The following is a 6000-nucleotide window of genomic DNA, read 5'->3' as shown; positions in this document are numbered from 1 at the left end:
AAGAAGGCAATGGTCCTATGTTTAAGTCTATCTTAGTCCTAGTAACCTAGGTGGCAATAATTCATAATCAATCCCAAATTCTTCTTTCTTCCTAGAAACAAAAAAGGGAAAGAGGGAGGAGATGTCCCTCAGGAAATAGGAAATCCCTGAGCAAAAACAAGAGAAGAAAGCAAGGAATTGGAAAAGAGAGACAGATCATTCAGTCTTTCTATCCCTACAACAAAATTGCAAATGCCCAAAGAAATACGAGGCTGAGAAAGACTATCATCACAATAAAAATTATATATATTGTCAAATCTTAATTGAGCTTATTTTACATAAAGATTTGTCAGTTTATAAAAAGAAAACAAAACTGAGATTTAATTTAAAATAATTAAATATGAAACAAAAACATCAGAAATGAAACAACCTAAGGTAGATTAAAATCTTTAGAAATCTGAAAATGAAAAACGTAGTCATTTAAAAAGAAAGTAGAGTATATGATACTGGACACAAAGAATATATTAATTAATTCAGAAGATTAAGAGTAGTTGAGACATAAAATCACAAAAACACAAAAGACAGAATAGAAAAATAATTGAAAAGATAAGGAAATAGATTAAACATTAACTTAGGAATTATTCTAGAAAAAGACACCAGATATAACGGAATAAAAATGATACTAGATTAAATGTTGAAAATTCTCTAAAGGCAAAAGATAAATACATAGATATAGCATTTTGAGTTATCAGTGTGACAAATAAAACTAAATCTACTTTTAGAATGATTACAATGAAGCTATATAGCAGCAACAATAAAAAGACTTATTACTAAAAAAAACCACCTTAGCTCTTAAGATGAAAATGACCTGTATCATTAGTAATATTATAAATAAATATTTCCAAAGTACTGAAGAAAAGTAACTCTGTTGGCAATTAGCAGCTAAATATAAAAATTTCATTCAGGAGTAAAGGAAATGTAAAGACATTTTCAGACAAAAGCTAAGAAAATGTATCACCCAAAGACCATTAAAATCTTTAAGATCATTAAAAAAAATTGGTGTGCACCATTAAGAATACAAAGATAGAAGGTATGTACTATAAGGTATATTATAAGGTATGCATTATGAGCCAAAATACTGGCACATAATATTTGATAAAATGTTTTCGGAAATTGTTGAGTGTGAAAAAGTTCAATAATAACGTGTATATTTTATGAAAATTAAACAACAGTATGATGGGGAAATTCGTTAGGCATGCAAAACACCCACTAGAAGCTGAGTGGGTTTTTTGGGGTTTTTTGTTTTTTTTTGATTTTGAGAGACAGAGAGAAAGCGCCAAAGCTTGCACGCCAGAGCGCGTCGAGGAGAAAGGTGCAAATGGAGAGAGAGAATTTGAAGCAGGCCCCACACCCAGTGCAGAGCCCAACATGGGGCTTAATCCCAAGATCTCAGACCTTGAGATCATGACCTGAGCTGAAATCAAGAGTCAGACACTTAACCTACTGAGCCATGCAGGTGCCCCGCTAAATGTTTTGTTTGTTTGTTTTGTTTTTGTTTTTTTGTAATTACAGTTAAGTTTCAAGCATAAAGTTATAAGATACTTAATCCTATGGACATTGGAAATGGAAAAACAGAAAAACAAACAGGATAATAAATACTATAGGGGCACCCAGGTGGCTCAGCTCAGCTCATGATCTTGTGGTTTGTGGGTTTGAGCCCTGCCTGGGGCTCTGCGCGGACTGTTCACAGCCTGGAGCCTGCTTCGGATTCTGTGTCTCCATCTCTCTTTGTCCCTCCCCTGCTCACGCTCTTTCTTTCTCTCAAAAATAAATAAAAATTAAAAAATTTTAAAATTAATATTACATACACAATAATGTAGAAATATGTCAAAAAATATCAGTAATAAGATATATTAGATACATTCATTAAAACTTCAGATAATCCTGTTGGCTTTAAAAACTCAGCTCTAGGGGCGCCAGGGTGGCTCAGTCGGTTGAGCGTCCGACTTCAGCTCGGGTCAGGATCTCACGGTTCGTGAGTTCGAGCCCCGCCTCAGGCTCTGGGCTGATGGCTCAGAGCCTGGAGCCTGCTTCCAATCCTGTGTCTCCCTCTCTCTCTGCCCCTCCCCCATTCATGCTCTGTCTCTCTCTGTCTCAAAAATAAATAAACATTAAAAAAAAAATTAAAAAAAAAAAACTCAGCTCTATGCTACCTCTAAGAGTCATACATAAAATAAAAGTGAAAATGAAGATAAAAAACAATGGATGCCAAAAAATAACGGGTACCAAATGCTGGATACCACATGAAGTAAGTTATCTCTTTCTCCTAAAGGCAGATAAGTCAAGGAGATAAACATATTTCCTCCCAATACATAGACAATATACATTCCTTTGAGTGTATGAGAAACTAAGTATTGAATTAAAAAAATTCAACAAGTTTTGAAAAATCAGTGTCATACAAAATATATTTTATGACAATCATCAAATAAAAAATACAATACAAATATAGCCAAAAAACCTGTGTATTTGGAAATTTTAAAATGCATGCCTACAGAACTCAATAAAGATAAAATCAAAATGAAAATTTTGAAGGTTATTTTTAAGCTATTACCTTAACATAATTGAATCTGTCCTCAAAAATTTCAAAATTTCTTGCTACAAATATTTATACTTGCCACAAATATGAATAGTCAGGCTCATCTTTCTTAAAAATTCCAGCAATAGGTATTCTGTTTCTTTCAATTTCTTTCTGGGAAATAAAGCTATTTGATCCATTTTACAAGGTTAGTATAACCTTTTACTGTAACTAAAACCAGATAAAGCTTCCACAGGAAAATAAAATCAAAAGCCAACCTAACATCAAATAGAAGAAAAATCTGAGATAAAGTAAACATGCATAGAATAATATATCAGCATCAATTACAGTTTATCCAGAAATGTGTGGATGTTCAGTATTTAAAAATCTATTAAAATAGGGGCGCCTGGGTGGCGCAGTTGGTTAAGCGTCCGACTTCAGCCAGGTCACGATCTCGCGGTCCGGGAGTTCGAGCCCCGCGTCAGGCTCTGGGCTGATGGCTCAGAGCCTGGAGCCTGGTTCCGATTCTGTGTCTCCCTCTCTCTCTGCCCCTCCCCCGCTCATGCTCTGTCTCTCTCTGTCCCAAAAATAAATAAACGTTGAAAAAAAATTAAAAAAAATATTTATAAAAATCTATTAAAATAATACACTATGTTCATAAATTAAAGGGAAATATTCTTATGATCACCTAAAAAGAGGCAATTTCATTCTTGGTTAAAATGTATACTTAACAATTTACGAAAAGAAATAAAAAGAATTTCCTTAATAAAGGACATCTGTCAAATTCTACAGCAAATGAAATACTAATTATGAGGGTAGAAACATTCTCATTAAAATCTGTGATGAATATTTTGCATACTATGCATGCAAGTATTCATCATTATGTAATAATTCCTCCACAAGTGAAGAATATATAAAGAGGCACTAGAAATGAAAGGAAGAATAAAGCCATTTTTTTCATATGACAGGATGGTCATCTTAGAAAACCCAAAAGAATATAAATACATACTAATGAAAGAGTTCAGTGATGTGCAAGGTTTTTAAAACTAAATAGTTCAATGATGTGCAAGGATTTTATGAAGAAAATTACAAAAGATGTACTAAAGGACACAAAAAAATCTAAATAGAGATTTGTACTGAATTCACAGATTGGTAAAATTATGAGTAAGGCACATTTTCGCTAAGGTAAACAGAAATCCAATGCAATGTCAAAACCCATTGAAACAAAGAGCCAAGAGCAATCAAGACAGTTTTGAAGAACAAGAAAGTGATGGGGCAACTTGTTCTTATAGAAAACTGTACTAATTATAGTATCAACAGGGATGGACAAATTGACTAACAGTACTAAGTACAGCACTTAGCATGTGACCGATGTAGCTTTATTAGCCAGCGGAGACAGGATGTGACTATTCAGTGTGTGGTGCTTGGACAATTGGCAAATCATATGAAAAACAAGTAAGTTTAGACTCTTACCATGCTTATGTCTTACATATTTGCCACAGGGAGATTAAAGGCCTAACTATGAAAACTTGGAAAAAAAAATAGGAGAATTCATATATGAGCCTAGGGCATGAAAATATTTAGCATTTATAATTTTCACTGCTATATGTAAATGTTGATAAAACATACTAATTAGTAGATTTTACTGAAAGAACTCAGGAGGATAAAAAATATTTGACATGTGAAGGAGAGATAAGACAGTGAGATGTACTGTCATTTACATACTATTTGATGTGATTTTAAACTGGAAATGTTTGGAAGATATTTTATTTCATATCAAGAATAGTCTTTATATCACATTTATTCCATGTATTCTATGTAGTAACATTTCTTTTTCATCTATAATTATCCTAAAAATTACTTTGCTAATTTGACCATAAAAAGGACTACTTTCAACATATTAATAAAATGTTAAAATTATCCCCTTTCCAACATTAATCTTGATACTATATATACTGACTGGACATGGAGAACTATGTAATTCATCTCTATCATTTTATTTTTATTTATTAATTTATTTCTAAAAGTATATTTATTTATTTTGAGAGAGGGGAGAGAGAACATGTACGAATGGAGGGTGGGGCACAGAGAGAGGAAGAGAGAGAACCCCAAGCAGGCTTTGAGCTGTCGGCATGGAGCCTGATGCAGGGTTTCATCTCAGGAACAGGGAGATCGTGACCTCAGCTGAATCAAGAGTCGGACAGTTAACCTGCTGAGACACACGAGCCCCTCATCTCCATCATTTTATTTATTCTTATTTATTTTTATTTATTTTATTTTATTTTATTTTATTTTATTTTATTTTATTTTATTTATTTTATTTTTCAACGTTTATTTATTTTTGGGACAGAGAGAGACAGAGCATGAACGGGGGAGGGGCAGAGAGAGAGGGAGACACAGAATCGGAAATAGGCTCCAGGCTCTGAGCCATCAGCCCAGAGCCCGACGTGGGGCTCAAACTCAGGGACCGCGAGATCGTGACCTGGCTGAAGTCAGACGCTTAACCAACTGCGCCACCCAGGCGCCCCTATTTTTTTTTAACGTTTATTTATTTTTGAGACAGAGAGAGACAGAGCATGAATGAGGGAGGGTCAGAGAGAGGGAGACACAGAATCTGAAACAGGCTCCAGGCTCTGAGCTGTCAGCACAGAGCCCGACGCGGGGCTTGAACTCACAGACCGCGAGATCATGACCTGAGCCGAAGTCGGCCGCTTAACAGACTGAGCCACCCAGGCACCCCATTAAATTACATACGAAGTCTTTGTTAGACAGAAAGCCTCTTTCTTCTACTTTTGATGGATTTTAATGTTAATTTAGATATTGATATTATTTGTATTGTTAATTTTAACTTTTTAACTTATTATTGAAGTATAGTTGACATATAATGCATACAATGTTATATTAGTTTCAGGCTTACAGCATGGTTATTTGACACTTCTATATAGTACTCAGTGCTCGCCACAATAAGTGTAGTTACCATCTGTTACCACACAAAGTTATTACAGTAATCATTGACTGTGTTATACTTATCATCTCCATGACTTATTTGTTTTACAACTAAAAGTTTGTACCCCTTAATCCCCTCACCTGTTTTGCCTATCTCCCCAGTTTCTGGCCCTCTCTGATAACCAACAGTTTGTTTCCTGTGTCTATGAGTCTGGTTCGGTTTTGTTATGTTGGTTTGCTTTGTTTTTAAGATTTGACATATAAGTGAAATCATAGAGTATTTTTCTTTGTCTGACTTATTTCACCTAGCACAATACCCACTAGGTTCACAGGCCTACCCATGTAGTTTCAAATGGCAAGATTTCATTCTTCTATGGCTGAGTAATATTCCATTGTGTGGAGATATATACATCTATATATTCATATCTTCTTTATCCATTCATCTCTTGATGGATACTTAGGACACTGAGGTTTCTTCCATATTTTGGCTCTTGGAACTA

This window comes from Felis catus, chromosome B2 (assembly GCF_018350175.1).
Source record: "Felis catus isolate Fca126 chromosome B2, F.catus_Fca126_mat1.0, whole genome shotgun sequence".
Lineage (NCBI taxonomy): Eukaryota > Metazoa > Chordata > Mammalia > Carnivora > Felidae > Felis > Felis catus.
Note: the sequence above shows the minus strand (reverse complement) of the source record.